Source organism: Pantherophis guttatus, chromosome 2, assembly GCF_059756535.1.
Source record: "Pantherophis guttatus breed Tessera chromosome 2, ASM5975653v1, whole genome shotgun sequence".
NCBI lineage: Eukaryota > Metazoa > Chordata > Lepidosauria > Squamata > Colubridae > Pantherophis > Pantherophis guttatus.
Window position 1 is genome coordinate 90,218,006 of NC_142064.1, and position 16,875 is coordinate 90,234,880.

At 40.1% G+C, this 16,875-nt stretch overlaps 1 long non-coding RNA gene across 3 annotated transcripts in view; it reads right to left on the minus strand.

The window, feature by feature from the left end:
- Nucleotides 1-244: 244 nt before the first annotated feature.
- LOC117662013 (uncharacterized) overlaps nt 245-16,875 on the minus strand; it is a 72,920-nt gene continuing 56,289 nt past the window's right edge. For 2 of the 3 annotated variants that reach the window (XR_015731905.1, XR_015731906.1), the window contains exons 4-6: nt 3,714-3,798; nt 2,980-3,097; nt 245-425 (exon numbers count right to left, since the gene is read on the minus strand). This is a non-coding gene — a long non-coding RNA (uncharacterized LOC117662013). The remainder of the gene's footprint in view (nt 426-2,979; nt 3,098-3,713; nt 3,799-16,875) is intronic. The other variant, XR_015731907.1, reaches the window with a different exon arrangement.

Genomic DNA, 16,875 nt, shown 5'->3' on the forward strand with positions numbered 1-16,875 from the left:
TGAAGAAGGGTCTAATGTTTGGAAGAGTGAAAGGAAAGAGAAGAAGAAGACAACCAAGAGCAAGATGGATGGACTCAGTTACAATGGCGAGGAGCCCACCATTGGAAGACTTGAAAAGATCAAGTTAGGGACAGATTGTCTTGGAGAACATCAATGTGGTCACTAAAAATTGTCACCAATTTAATAACACATGATTAATCAAGTACTGTTCATTTGTTGAGAATATTACATTTAAATATGTACTTAACACTAATATTAAATATTTCAGTATTGGCTCCAAGGAAATTGTACCCCCAATGGGGAAATATATTATTTATTTGTTTATATTTCACTTTGTTCTCTGGAATTTGAGACGATGCACATAAAATCCAGTCCTCCAGTTTTTCCCAGAACAGCAGTCCATTGAGGTGGGTGAGTTGAAAGACCTTACCAAAAAATAAGAAATGAAATACTTTATTGAATTTGAAAATGTTTCTCCTAGACATTAATAGAATTTGAAAGTGTCTGGATGGTGCCCATGTTCCCAACACATATTCATGCAGAGACATATTAAACACTGACAAACTTGCTAAAAATAAGGCAGTACCCTTTAAATCAAATGATCACTTGTAACAGCAAATTCATCAAGATCAAAGTCTGTTTCAAGTACTCATTTCAACACTGTGTTTAATTAGGTGGTGTTCTTTTCATAACTGTGGCCACAAAATTAGAATGGCTGTACAGCAGGAACTCATTATAAGTCCAGGACCAGGGCAGATTTTTCTCCTTTTCTGTTTTAATGAGATGGTTGGGAAGCGCTTTAAGAAGCACTTGTTTGGAAAGAAAAATAAAAATCGAAGGAAATATAAAAAGAGAGCTTCAACTTCAATAGCAAAAATTGTGTTTTGTTTGTCTGGTTGGTTGGTTCTTTCCTAAAAATGGAGACCTCATTTAGGTAGGAAGCAGTTCTTGGTCTTTTAATAGAGAAAACTGGAAGAGTGCAAAGTTATGTCATGCCATCATTTATACTCTTTATCTGCACTTTTCCACAAGTGTGAAAACTAGGATAATCCTGTTGTTTCCCCAGCTGCCATATTGGAAAATTGAAAAGGGGCAAGCTGAGAGGTCCCCAACCTTTCTGGCTCCACAAACCTGCAGCAGTAGTGGCAGTGGGGAGGGGGAATGGTTTCGCATGCGTAACCTAGCTCCTGTGCACATGCAAATGAACCTTCATACTCTTGCCCACTGCTTGCACAACTGGCCGAGTTCCCAACAGGCCATGGACCAGTACTGGTCTGCAGCCTGGGAGTTGGGGACCCCTGGCTTGGATCTTGCTAAATCCAGCCAATTGTAGCTTATTAAGCAAAACATAAACAATTATACTAATGTGACATAATGATGCCATAATGATAGATATATTTTATTTTCAAAATCATATTTGGTCATTTTAGATACATCTTTTTTTAAAATTCTCTTTTCCTAATTTTCAATTCCCTTATATAACTATCATTTTTAATAAAGTTATTTTATTGACAGATTTGAAAGTCCTAAGAAACTACTATTGGATCAAAGCAGACAACAATTTTGCCTGAGAACAGCCCCTCTGGACCAAATAAATAAATAAATAGAGAACAAAGACTTATTTTTAACTCCAGCTCATTGATTTCTTTACTATCCAAAGTAGTTTGTATTCACGAGACTCATTGATTTAATAGTAATCAGTAATCAATAATGAGCAGAATCGCATGACTCAGTGGCATTGATGCTAGAATAAAATAAGTAGTAAGAACAGTTCAATTAGACTTTAATTACAATCTTCTATCTACTTATAGGGAAGGAAGCTCCATGAAACCCAGTGGAACTTAATTTGGGAATAGACACACATAAGTTTTTATTATTAGACATGCAGACATCTTTAAGAACAAATGAATAAATTCTTCCTCTGGCAGAAGAGAAGAAAGAAAGAGAGGAAGGAAGGAAGGAAGGAAGGAAGGAAGGAAGGAAGGAAGGAAGGAAGGAAGGAAGGAAGACTTGTATCAGGATTATAACTCCCAGAATTCCCAATCAATTGTAATCCCAATTTATTTGAAAGAAACTAGTTTAAATCAGGTTGCTCTAGCTATCATGAAATTGTTTACATATGTCCATTGGAGCAGTCCATTAGTTTCCCTTAAAACAGAATGGCATTTATTTAAGCAATGAAGATTTTTTAAAAAATTGGTTGAAGTCTCAGGTTGAAAGGAATTTAGCTTATGGGAGTTCTGTCAGAAAAGTATTTATCCTCTGTTTCATGCAGCCAGATGCTGGGATTATTATAGGAATTAATCAAGGAAAGAAGCATGTTATTAAGTCATAATGCAATCGTTAACCCTTAGGATAGCAACATGATAGGACTGGCAAAAAAAAAAAGGCAAATTCTGGCTCTGATTAGTGCATTAAATTTTTTTTTAAGTAAATCATTTCAATCAAGCAGGCAGCCAAAGATAGAAAACACTGAACTTTACAAGGCAGAAGAACTCTCCTGAATATGGCAAATGAAAGGAGAACAAGAGATAAAGCCATCTCATTCTGGAATCCCATTGGTGATGTTCTTCAAATATTGAGGCCAATCTCCTAATATTTACTTACCCTTACATTCTCAGCAAAATCACAAAACTGGGTCTCACTTACTTTGGTCATGTCATATCGGGCAATTCACTGGAGAAAACAATTATGTTGGGAAGAGTTAGCGGTAAAAAGGAAACCAGGCCACCGAAGATTACAATGGCTGAACTCTATCAAAGCTGACCTCATAGAGTAGAAAAGAGTAGAAAGACTCTAAGAAGCAATGCAAGATCACAGGATGTAGAGAGTCCTGGCCAGGGGTGAAATGCTACCAGTTCGGTGAGGATAAGCTGTGACATGCGATTTATATTAGCTAGAATCATGGGATTTCCTGCTTTCTAGCTAATCTAAATCGTGTGGCAGAGCAGATTCCACCACTCCCACTGCTCTACTTACCTTTGCAGACTCGGAAGGCTTCAAAATGTTCCTTTTTTAGCACTGTGCGGGCATGCCTCAGGTAGCAGTCTCACAGAACTGATAGCAGACTTCAGAGGATTTCACCGCTGGTCCTGGCCTGTAGAATTGCCAAGTCGGACACAACTGAATGGTTAATGTCATCATCATCACATTCCCAGCAGCCTATTTTGGAATGAATGAAGATTTCATCCTCCCTTCTCTCTTTTCAGCAGCAATTCAGTTGGGAGTTAGAAAGAGAAGACAATGAATTTTTTCCCCATCCAATGAACCAGCAGATATAAAGCTGCTGTAAGGAATATAGGTGTGCAGCAATTGTGGTGCATCATGGTGACTCCAAAAATAACAATACATGCAATGATACCATAACATTGATGTGATTCTCATGATATACGATACATGATGCCATGATACTCCCTTGCTATCCCGAGGATATTCCATGAATATGGATCCAAAAGGCTATTCGGCAATTCTATTGTCAGAGGGTATGTGGTATGGAGTAAACAGTACTCTATGTAAATCATCCATCCATGTATTAATTACTCAAATGTTGAAAGAAACATTGAAAACAGGTTCTGATATTCAACTTCATCTCAAATTAAGCCCTACCAGAGTTTTTTTTTAAAAAAAAAAGTTACATCTGGGATGGCCCCATGCAACCAGAATATCAAAAATTGCATCTCATATTCCTCTATGCTTGTTTGTTTATTACTTACTCATCTCACCACTGAGAGAAATGGGTGACTTCAATGCATTTTCAATGCATTTCATCAGGATGTCTTTGAATTGATGGGAAATGATCTGTTGAGAAAGGAAAATATAAAAAACAAGAGAGATAAATCATAAATTAAAAAAAATCAGTGGCTTTTATGCTACAGTCACTGTCAGTTGCATAATCAACAAGCAGAAATAGCTCAGGACAATGGATTGAAGTAAGCTGTTTTTTTTTTGTTGTTGTTGTTTTTTGGAGTGCTGAAACAGGAAGAATGGAATTAGTAGGTATAATTCTATCATATCAGTGATCAGTCACACTGTACCAGTGGTGGGTTGCCCCCGGTTCAGACCTGTTCGCAAGAACTGGTAGTTAAACTAGCGTGAGACTCCACCCACTAACCCTGATGTCATTAGGAAGCTTCTGCGCAGAAGAAGTGGTCCCGTTGCGAACCGGTAGTAAAGGTAAGTAGAACCCACCCCTGAACTGTACTGCCTACCGGTCCATTTCAAGATCTCATACAAGACTTGGATGATAATTTTCAAGTCTTGAATTGCTCAGGCCTAGAATATCTCCAGAAATGCCTTCTCCAGATATGTGTATTTGTATGGGTTTGTGCATGTGCGCACGCAGGCATAGTAAGGTAAAGGTTTCCCTGTCCAGGGAAACCTTTGTGTCTGATTCTAGGGCCTGATGTTCATCTCCATTTCTTGGCTGAGGGAGCCAGGGTTTTCTGAAGACATTTTCCATGATCATGGCTATATGCCAAGGTGCTTGTAATGCTGTTACCTTCCCACCAAAATGGGATTAATCTACTTGCTTGCTTTCAAACTGCTAGCTGGGCAGGAGCTGGGCAAGGAATGGGAGCTCACTCCATCACGAAGAACCAGGGTCTCGAACCGGAGCTCTCAGTTTTCCAGCTGACAAACTCAGCAGTAGATTTAACCGCTGAGCCATTGCACAGTATGTACATATATATTTTCCAGGGCCATCAGTCCTTTCCTCTATATTTGCCAAATAATGTTAGGCATGTACTTTCATATGAAAGGGCTGCATTTTCAGTGGCTTCTCACAAGGTTTACTGGTGCTTGTGTTAATGTATTTTCAATGTAAGCAAAGACATACCTCTTCACCAAGGCTTTCTATAATTCTGTCCTTAATTTTAAGTGCAAACACCACATCAGAGTAGGTACAATTAATGTTTTATTTAGCATTCACTAGGGTACTGTATATTCAAAGAGGAAAGGAGGTTGCATCTGGCTATACTGTAGGTCCATCAACCAATGACCTTTGTTCAGACAGAGATTGTACTCCAGTCATAGAAGACAACCAGGTCATTCCAGGTCAAAGATGACCACCACTGATTTTAGGTGTGTCCAGTGTTTCAAATAACATTGTAATCTGCCCAGATATAACTTTGATCACAGGTGGATTGAAAATAAGTATTGTCATAATAATTGTAGAGTGTTAGGTTACTGTTGTTATCACCTTGATCTAACCTGCTTATGTGGTTAATTCTTGCAGACTCACCAGCATTAGTTAATACTGTAAACAGCAAAGAGAAAAATCTTACTCCTAACTCTAGTATCTTTTGATCACTAGGAAATTAAAAAACAAAAACAAAACACTCCTATAATAATAATAAGAAGAAGGATGGTGGTGGGATGGAAGGATTACTTCTGACAGGATGGGGAGCATGGAAGAATCATACCTCTTTGCAAGAGGACCAGTTGACTACAACAGCTCTCAGAGAGAGTGCTAATGATCAGATGACTGCAAAGAAATATGATCCTTCCATCCCCCGCCTCCCCACATCCTATCAGAACTGATGAAGCTTCTTGGATGAGAAGAGAAACATCTGATTCTTCAAGGAAAAAATATTTCTTCCTCAAGGAAAAACGTAGTCCAGTTGCCTTTTGTGGGGTGGGGAAGCAACTTTGAGACCTAAAATTTAGACATTTCTGCTTTTTTTTTTTTTTTTTACTGGTTATTCCAAATCTCTAAGGGATGTCACAAATGACAATTGAGCAATTAGCTATGTTTCTCAAATAATATACTGTAGAGGAAGGACCATTTTGCCTGTCTTCAACACAGCCTGAGAGTAGCTTCCCGCCACACTGCCAATTGTATAAATCGTATAAGCCACAGCCACCTGTATTTACCATAGGCCAACCTTATTGTTAATATGAGTTCTGATGTTGTCTAGTTTGCATTTAAATATGTTGTCGAGCTTTTTTGTAATGTCATTCTTTTGCATTTTTTAAGAATTCAGTTCCATTGTCTGCCTCTCCAGAACTATAAATTCATAAATAATGGATAAATGGCACTCAGATTCCAATGTACATATAGATAAATGCATGCTTGACTTAAAACTTGAATACTGTTTCCATCTCTTCCATTACCAGCTAGCCAAATGTAGTCTATACTGCTCAATGTGTTTTGAGTTGTAGCTAGTCTAGAATAAATACAACCAAATGTATGCCTAGTGAGATTAAACAGTCTGTAAAATAGACCTAATTAATTAAATTGGCCAGAAGTTATTTCGACGCCTTAGCAATATGGAATGGGAAAATATTTTTGGTTCATTTATTTTATTTTTGGATTGTGCCTCTTTATATGAAAATAAGCATTAAATAGTACAAGCCTTACAATCTTGCAGACATCCCTAAGCTTCGTTCTGAAAAACCTTAAAACCAGTGCTCTATCATCTGGATGATACAGAAGAAGTTCTTCAGATGATAATGAAAAGATAATAATAAACCACATTCTTGGACTTGCCTATATGCTTCCTGTATCAAAGCATTTCATGAGAAAACACAGAAAAGTAACTCCATCACTGCAACCGGTGATGTATAAACCTGTTAACTGATGATGTGCACAATATGCTAAGCCATATTTTGTTTGGATTTAATATGGCTGACACCAGATCGTGAACAAGATCACAAAATCGTACTGTCAGACTTCGATGCTATCTCAAAATAAATGAATTTCCAAACTGCCAATCTTTAAAGAAATCTTTTCTTTATTCGAGCACAGCAACCGGATCATGACTCGATGCGGACAAGACTGACCTTTTGCCCCCCAATCCCTCCCTTTCCGATCCCCAATTCTCTGCTTCTCATTGGCTATCTTCCAAGTCACTCCCCAGACTTCTTGTCTCGTCATATCACAGGAATGTCTCCCCCCTCCACATTTCCACGATGACCGGGCTTCAAAGGGATTTAGCAGGCAAAAGTTCAGAGTTTATCTCTCCTCTCTATGCCAGCGCTGAAGCGCTGACATGTACACTTGAAAGTTATCTTAAGGCCTCTGAAGACTGTAATTAACAACTTCATTAATAGTAAATCCTATTACTAGCAACCAGGGGAATGGAAAGGGCTTCAGAACCCTGTTGAGTGGACTTTATCATGATTCTTATAATTAATAGAATTTAGAATAACTTTATTGTCATTTTGAATGTACACTAATTGGCATACATTAAACTGAAATTTCATTGCATACAGCTCTCAAAGGATCACCACCTCCAATATACACTACATAAACATGACTAAATATGTCTAGTCCGGATGTATACCTGTACGTGGTGAGAAAAACGAATCTTGCAAGTTTACCAGATGGATGGCATAGGGAACAAAGCTGTTACAGAATCTGGTAGTCCTGCTACAAATACTTTGAAACCTCCTCCCAGAGGGGAGCAACAGAAACAGACCGTGAAGTGGGTGTGTGGGGTCTCTAACAATGCTTTGAGCTCTAAGCACATAGCGCTTATAAGCAGTATCCTGAATAACAGGAAGCGAGCTTTCTATAATCTTCTCAGCTGTCCTTACCACTCCCTGTATGGACCTTCTATCTGAGGCACTGCTGCCACCAAACCAAAAAGTGATGCAGTTTGTTAAAACTTTCTCAATCGTGCCTCTGTAAAAAGTGGCTAGGACACAGGGAGAAAGATGTACTCTCCTCATCTGATGCAGGAAATGCAGATACTGGTCTGCGTGTTTCGCTAAGGATGACGTGTGGAGAAACCAATTCAGATTGTTAGTTATCTGCACCCCCAGATGTAAAATAGACTTACTCATATCTGCAAACACACTTTAAACATCCGCTTTTCAAAGATACAGGGAGTCCTTAATTTAAAAGCATTTGTTTAGTGACCAACGCAGCATCCCCACCAGTGATGGGATTCAAATTATTTTACTACCAGTTCTGTGAGCGTGGCTTGGTGGGCGTGGCTTGGTGGGCATGGCAGGGGAAGGATACTCTAAAATCTCCATTCCCACCCCACTCCAGGGGAAGGTTACTGCAAAATCCCCATTTCCTCCTGATCATCTGGGACTCAGGAAGCAGAGAATAGATGGGGGCAGGCCAGTCAGAGGTGGTATTTACTGGTTCTCCGAACTACACAAAATTTCCACTACCAGTTCTCCAGAACTGGTCAGAACCTGCTGAATATCACCTCTGACCCCCACAGTAAAATGATCCAAATTTGGGCTCTTGACCAACCACCATTTATTTCTGACCATTGCAAGTGGTCCCAGAACATGTGATCACCACTTGCAACCTTCGCAGCTGACTTCTCACAAGCAAAGTTCGTTGGGAACTAGATTCACTTAACATGATTCACTTAAGAACTGTAGGGATTCACTTAACAACCGTGGCAAAAAAAAGCTTGTAAAATCAGGCAGGACTCACTTAACAACTGCCTTGCTTAGCAACATAAATTCTGGTCATAACTTGAGGACTATCTGTACTCACTTTGAGAAACAATTTACTTACCGCTGCTAGCTTACCAACAAATGCCCGATTTTACACTGGAGGTTATACCCTAAGCCCGTGATGGCGAACGTATGGTACGGGTGCCACAAGTGGCACGCGGAGCCATATTGGTGGGCACGCGAGCATTGTCCTAGTTCAGCTGCAGTGCGCATGTGTGCACCGGCCAGCTAATTTTTGGGCCTTCTGGGCCCACCGGAAGTTGGGAAGCAGGCTGTTTCTGGCCTCTGGAGGGCCTCCGGGGGTGGGGGGGTGGGGAAGGCCCGTTTTTCGTTCTCCCCAGGCTCAAGGCTTTCTAGGGGGCTGGGTGCATTGCATTATGGGTGTGGGCACGCACCCGCGCAATTCCCCTGTGCTCCCCCCGCTTTTGGCACGTGATGGCAAAAAGGTTAGCCATCACTGCCCTAAGCAGTAAACTGTTGTGATAATGCAATATACTTTTTATTGGTGACACTTCTGAAAAGATTTTATATTTTCTTCTTATAATAATTTTTAAAGAAATTATTCTTATTTCTTTATGTTGGTATCCATGGATCCCTTTGTAGCAATGCAGGATTTTAGCAAGTGGCATCGCTTCCCCAGCTGTGCCTTTCTCAAATCTCATGCTGTCAATTTTTTATCTTTTTCGGAGACACCTGCGTGGACCCTGAGCCCTCGTCTATATACATTAACTGCACCAACTTCATTTGTCAGTTGCATAGGCCTGTCTGCCCTCCGAGCTGGTTTTCATTATAGGCCCCTGACATTTATTTTCTGATGTTCCTCTGTTCTATTCTTCTCTGCTCTTTGAAGTGCTTTTGTGTTAGAAAAAACCCTAACAATATAAATAAAATGATGACACTCATTATTAGCATGAAAAAGACATTCTGTTCCAATTATGTTTATGTTCTCTCTCTCCGCTTCAACTCCTTCATTTGAAACAATAAGGTTTACGAATAAATAAACAAGGAGAGAAGTTGAAAATTAAGGGCTTAAAAACCAAAGTACATGTGTATACATACATACACACATACATATGCATATGTGTATGCATATGCATATGTACATATACATATACATATACATAAACATAAACATATACATAGCAGTGGTGAAATCCAAATTTTTTTACTACCGGTTCTGTGGGCGTGGCATGGTGGGTGTGGTGTGGCTTGGTGGGCATGGCAGGGGAAGGATACTGCAAAATCCCCATTCTCACCCCAATCCTGGGAGAAGGATATTGCAAAATCTCAATTCCCACCCCACTCTGGGGCCAGCCAGAGGTGGTATTTGCCAGTTCTTGAACTACTCAAAATTTCTGCTACCAATTCTCTGAACTGCTCAAAATTTCCACTACCAGTTCTCCAGAACCTGTCAGAACCTGCTGGTTTTCACCCCTGATACAAAGAGAGAGAGAGAGAGAGATGATACGTATAATGCATATTCAGATGAGTATTATTATTCATGGACATCTAAAACTACTTTTTTGCTAGCCCATAAAACATTGCTATCAAATGAAAAGGTCATTGCTCAGATGTATCCATTTCACAGATTTTCACATGAGGAAATGTGTAAGCTGCCAAAATAATTAATTAATAGTGATTTAGACAGAGGCTGTTTGACATCTGCTTCCAGCAACTGTTGGATCAAATTGAAGCAAATTATGACCAATACCTCTCACAAACTCATTTGCAGACATTGCTGCTGAACAGCAGATTGTTATATACATTTGATATGCTCTGAAAGTACATATTTAATATACAATTAGGTCCAAGAAATGGCTAGATGGCTAATCTAAAATTATATCAATGAAAAATATTTCCGAAGCCTTACCGAAAGTAGACATTTTATAGGTGGTTTTCAGCCTGTCTGCAATTAAGGTAACAGTAGTTTTATCTAGAGGAAAAATATGTCAGTTGTCTTTTTTTTTTTTTTTGGACTATTATCATTTGCTTGTTAAGCCAACTTCACCTATACTGAAATTCCCTCTTCTCTGTGCAACAATAAAAGGGAATCCTATTCTCTTTGGCTTTTGACTACCTTGGATAGCAAGGATCAAAGTACTTTACAATGAGAAAAATAGGGAGGGAGGGATGGAGGGAGGGAGGACAGATTGATTTAAAATTAAGACACAGGTCACATGATTTGCATGCAACCTGTTAGAAATACAGGTTTTGGATCTCTTAAAACAAACCCCAGGAAAAAATGACACAAAAAATTGATGACTGAATAATCCTTTTATTATTCATTTGATTGATTGATTGATTGATTGATTGATTGAAAGACTCACATACTACAGGTAGTCCTCTACTTACAACTCCAATTGAGCCCAAAACTTCTGTTGTTAAGTGAAACATTTGTTAAGTGATTTTTGCCCCATTTTACAATCTTTCTTGCTAGAGTTGTAAAGTGAATCACTGCAGTTGATAATTTAGTAATCCTGTTGTTAAGTGAATCCGGCTTCCTCATTGCCTTTGCTTGTCAGAAGGTCGCAAAAGGAGATCACATGACCGTGGGACAGAGCAACGGTCACCAAGCATCTGAATTTTGATCACATGATCATGGGGATGCTACAAACTGTGAAAAATGGTCATGGGTCATTTTTTTCAGTGCCGTTGTGACTTTCAATGGTTACTAAATGAACTGTTGTAAATCAAGGACTACCTGTATTCAAAACTAAAGATTCCCAGAGAAATTGGGTATTTTAAAATTGGAATAACTGTTTATTAAAGAATGTGGTGGGCGGGGAAGAGGGATGGAAATGGTAAAACAAAGCATTTACAACTATGGAAACACAGAAAAAGAAAACTAAATTATAAAGCTCCGTTACCATAGACAAGTTATTAATAATATATGTTAACAAAATGCTTATGTGTACAGAAAATCCTTGGGTGCTGGAAAGATAACAAAGAAGTGATCAGGCTTGCCACCATGCAGAGAAAGAAGCAATTCAAAGCTGGGACCACCATTAAGAAGTCCCATTCCTGGGCAGCATCCCACAATGCTTCTCTGTGGGAGGCATGCCGAGCAGACCCTCTGATGTTGATGTGAGGGTTTGAATAAGGACACCGTGAAAAAGACATTATTTGAAATACGGAACTATTGTTCCAAACTGTGGAGGGCATTATTAGTTAAAACCAGCCTCATGAATTGGGATCATAAATCAACAGAGAGAACATGAAGATCATGTCAGCTGGCACGGAATTAGGCATAACGGCTCGATCCTGTCAGTATTTCTCCTGCTACAATTTCGAGCAGGTAAAGCATCCAGTCCTTCAAGGAGAGCTCCACATGCAACACAATGCTATCATCCAGGCAGAAAGTTGGATGTAAGGATGTGGTTTATTGAAGCAAGGTTAATTGAGGGACTGTCTCACCCCACTTGTGTCGGCAGAGGAGGCAGGCTGCGGGTCCTGTGAGTCCAATTATTCCACGTGGTGGGGTCCAGGAGGAGGGCCTTCTCTGCTGTTGCTCCTGCCTTCTGAAACATCTTGCCCCCCTCCCCCCGATGTGAGGTCGGCCTCAACCATCCTATCTTTTTTTTAAGGTCCTAGAGCAGTAGTGGGTTTCAATTTAGTTTGCTACTGTTTTGCTCGTGCACGCACAAAAGCGTCTGGGTGAGTGGGCGGAGCATCCTGCCGCTGCCACTACCGGTTCACCCAATCCGGGGTGAACCGGTAGCAACCCATCACTGGCCTAGAGATGTGGCTCTTTCAGTCAGCTTGGAGCCCCAGTGGGGGAACAGTGCAATGTAGCTGGTTGATTGAGTAATAACAGATCCTACCTCCCCACCCCCCCATTCCACCCCCGCCTTCCCCGTGTGTCATTGATTTTAATGTCTGATTTTAACTTTTTCTGTTTTAACCATAGATGTTAACTGTAAGCAGCCCAGGGTTACCTTATGGTAGGATGGGAAGCCAATACATTTTATAAATAGATAAATAAATCACTAGCCAAACTGGAACATAGGTGACATCTAGTAAAACATATATTTTGGGATATCCTCGGGTTGTTTAACTGATTCTTCAGCTATACTGCAAAAACTTTCAGAACAAGTTGAAATGCCACTCCCTGGACAGATAACTAGCCCATTAAGAACACTTCTGTCTTGTCCAACTGGAGATTCAATTTATTGACTGGCATTGTTATAAACAGATTCACTATCATAAACAAGTGTTGAATGATTAAACACTTCCACTGCTTCACTTAGATCTGATCAAAACCTGCAGACTAATGGCAATATACTCTCAATCTCCATATGGTCTCATTTAGCATTTTATGTAGCTGAACAGTAGATAATGTAGGAAAATGAAATATATCATGAGATGGATGAGTTGGGTAAGAAATCCCTCAACATTACCTTTTAAAAAACAGTCTTCCAAGAATGACTGGAACCACTGTAAAGTTCTGAAAGATTTTCCAAAAAGTAAACCAGATTGGGATTGAAAAGTCCAGGAACGCAATGTAATGAAACATTTTCCAGAAAGAACAGAAAATACCGATTTACTTGGACTCATGGTCTGCCTCTACATCTGTTCAGTTTGTTTCATTATTAAGCAATAAAAAGTTTGAACAAAAGAACTGTCTTGTGCTAACTAGACCACAGACACTGTCTGATTAAAAGAAAGAACCCATTACCAGAATAATATTGGTTGTAACCTACAGCTAATACTTGAATCTACTCAAAAATAAGTTGTAGCTTGTAATGGACAATGGCATTGCATTTTCTCAGAGACTGGATGGAAGAGCCTTACTTTCATATAGACAACCACCCAAACATCCAACTTAACACAGACTTTCACAAGCAACAACAACCAATAGGGCAATTATGTCACCATGCAGACCAGACTCTTCAACAAACCCAGATGTCTACCAACAGCAATAAATCCACATCTACACCACCAGCGCCATTCTATAATGGCCCCAACAAATTCACATACAGGTTTGGAAGTTCCTTCAGATGCACTTCTTCTAATGTGATAGATGCCATCACCTGCTGACTGGATTCCTTGTAAAAGAAATGGGAAAAACTTTGCACAAAAGAGTTTATGAACACAAATGTGACATAAGGATGAGGTAAAATCAGAATATTTCAATTTCTGAGGACACTCCATTGCAGCCTTTTGAAAAACAAACTTTAACAGCACTATGAAAGATTGCTGAACTCACATCAAAAAGTTTCAGGCAATTTGAAAAGCCCTCAACATCAAAGAAAAAGAAGACAGTTGATCAGAAGATAGAACAACAGCAACAAAGAGGCTCTACCACCATCCCAATCCAAGACCTTGGCCTACAAGTTTGCCTTCTAGGTTACATACAATACTATAATCATTCTTGAGGTAATATGTGTGAGAAAATCAGTGTGGTGACTCTTTTTAGGCACTGAAACTCATTGGGTGATTTGCACCAATTATTCTCTTTCAGCCCTAGAGTGAAAAAACAAAAAACCTCTATTTACCAGGGCCACCTTGCCTGATGACAGATAGACAGAGAGCTTGCTTAAAGATCAATCATCTATATAATTACAAAACAATCTCATGTTAGACTGGGTTCATACATTGTCCTAACCATTTCTACTAAATACACTTACAATTAGTACATTCCCATCTTGTTATAAGCAGAAGTCATTATTTACAAACCAAAATGGCTGTGCTCATTTTGCACTTCAGGATAAATCAAAACCAAACATTTACAGTTCAAGGCGACGTGCAAATCTAGCCATCAAATCCTTAAAAACAAAAGAAGATAAATTTTAGGAAATATCTTATAACAACCACTCTTAATCTTGGGCCTGGAAGCCATTGTTCTCAGGACAGCTGTGAAAATGGCAAAACTTCACACTTCATACATATCTGTCATGCATAGACTGAAAGTATTATTGAAATAAAATTGGTCCAAGTGTGCTCTACAATGGACTTAATTTTGTTTAATTAATTTTATATCTTGCCTTCCACTTGGAATACATTAATTTAAATGTACTTCAAATAAATCCATTCGTCATTTATTTATTTAATTTTATTTCTTTGGGATGAATGCCATCCTCTCAAAGCAAATGGTAATTTAGGACATTTGTTAAAACTTGCAGCTTTAACAATAAGCCCACACAGAGAGGGAGTGCCTGACAAACATAGCAGACACACAAAAGATGCAGTTTTGTGTCTTTTTTTCTTTCTCCCAAATACACCATGTTTTTCCATAAAAATGTATTTAGTTGCTCTTTGTACAGATACCACTGTTGATGCATTACCCAATTATGGTAAAAAAAAACTTACTGAGAAGCAAAAGATCACTGTTTTAATTGTGTGCTTTGCCAATTACAACAGGCAGAGTACACATACTCATACTTCAAAGACTCCCCAAAACATGTTCTACCAGGTTTTCATGAGGAAAATGCATTTCACCTTAACTAGATAATCTGCAAAAACTTCTCTTTATTCATCCATTTCTGTTGACTCTTCCTATTTCCCATGAATACAGGACATCACACAATCCGGGGAAGAAGTCCGCAGTAGCTACGATTTTCAGTTTCACCAAAAGATTCTTCTTTTGATATTTTATTTAGCTAGATAGTTTATAGATATATAAGACAGCCTCCTTCAAAGCAACTGTGGCTTGTCTGGATAGCAAGGCTGAAGAAAAGTGAATATCATTAGGTACTGAAGTAGATACGAAGAGATACATGTTGGCGTAATCAAAAAAGGTTCATTGATACAGGTAGTCCTTGATTTATGACCACAACTGAGCCCAAAATTTCTGTTGTTAAGTGAGACATAACAAAATTTGCCCAATTTTACAACCTTTCTTGCTAGAGTTGTTAAGTGACTCACTGCAGTTAAGTGTTAAGTGCATCTGGCTTCTCCATTGACTTTCTTTGTCAGAAGGTCACAAAAGGTGATCACACAACCCCAGGAGACTGCAATGGTCATAAATAAAGCACCTGAATTTTGATTACATGACCATCGAGCCGTGGTGGCACAGTGGTTAGAATGCAGTACTGCAGGGTACTTCTGCTGACTGCCAGCTGCTTGCAATTTGGCTGTTTGAATCTCACCAGGCTCAAGGTTGACTCAGCCTTCCGTCCTTCCGAGGTGGGTAAAATGAGGACCCAGATTGTTGGGGGCAATATGCTGACTCTGTAAACCGCTTAGAGAGGGTTGTAAAAGCACTGTAAAGCAGTATATAAGTCTAAGAGCTATTGCTATTGGGATGCCACGATGGTCGTAAATCAGGGGTGAAATCTAAAATTTTTCCCTACCGGTTCTGTGGGCGTGGCTTGGTGGGGGGGGTGTCCTGTGACTGAGTGGGCGTGGCCAACTCAATGTCACTCACAGCCACGCCCACTCTGTCACAAGACCTCCTCCCATCAAGCCACGCCCACAGACCCTGGTAGGAAAATTTTTAAATTTCTTTCTCCTGCAGCTCCGCCCACCCGCCCCATTCTCCGGACTCCTACTGCTCACCTTTCTCCCGCGGCTGGCTGTCGGGGAAGGCAAGTGCCCGAAAGGTACCAGAGTCGCTCACTCTCCTTCTTGAATGAGCCGCTCTGGTCCACGCGCCAGCTGCGCAAGCGCACACTGTTTATTTAATTCAGCGGCAGGTTGGGTGTGCGCTTGCGCAGCCGGCGTGTGGACCAGAGCGGCTCATTCAAGAAGGAGAGTGAGCGACTCCGGTACCTTTCGGGCACTTGCCTTCCCTGACAGCTAGCCGTGGGAGAAAGGTGAGCAGTAGGAGCCCGGGGAATGCACCATTCCCCGACTCCGGGGAATGGGGTGGGTGGGTGGAGCTGCGTGGCGAAGGGCGAGCAGGAAGCGGCTCTGTGGCAAGGCTGGGGTTGAGAAATGGTGCATTTCCCGGACTCCTACTGCTCACCTTTCTCCCGCGGCTGGCTGTCAGGGAGTTCACTTAACAGCCACCTTACTATTTTATTTAACAACTGCAGTGATTCACTTAAGAAATGTGGCAAAAAAAAGTCGTAAAATGGGCCAAAACTCAGTTAACAAATTTCTCACTTAACAACATAAAGTTTGGGTTTGATTGTGGTCTTAATTCGAGGTCTACCTGTAAAAATCAGGACAACTTTTGGATGGGTGAAGATTACACTTTTATGCAGTGATGAAATCCAATTTTTTTTTACTACCAGTTTTGTGGGCGTGGCTTGGTGGGCGTGGTATGGCTTGGGCGTGGCTTGGTGGGTGTGGCAGGGGAAGGATACTGCAAAATCTCCATTCCCACCCCACTTTGGAGCAGGCCAGAGATGGCATTTGCCGGTTCTCCAAACTACTCAAAATTTCCGCTACTGGTTCTCTGAACTACTCATCTTATTATTTTTATTTATTTCCCTATCTAACACCAGTAGAATACAATGCCTCTGTTGTCCAGCAGGCTGCTTCCAAATTTAAGCAGTGCAATCAGGAACA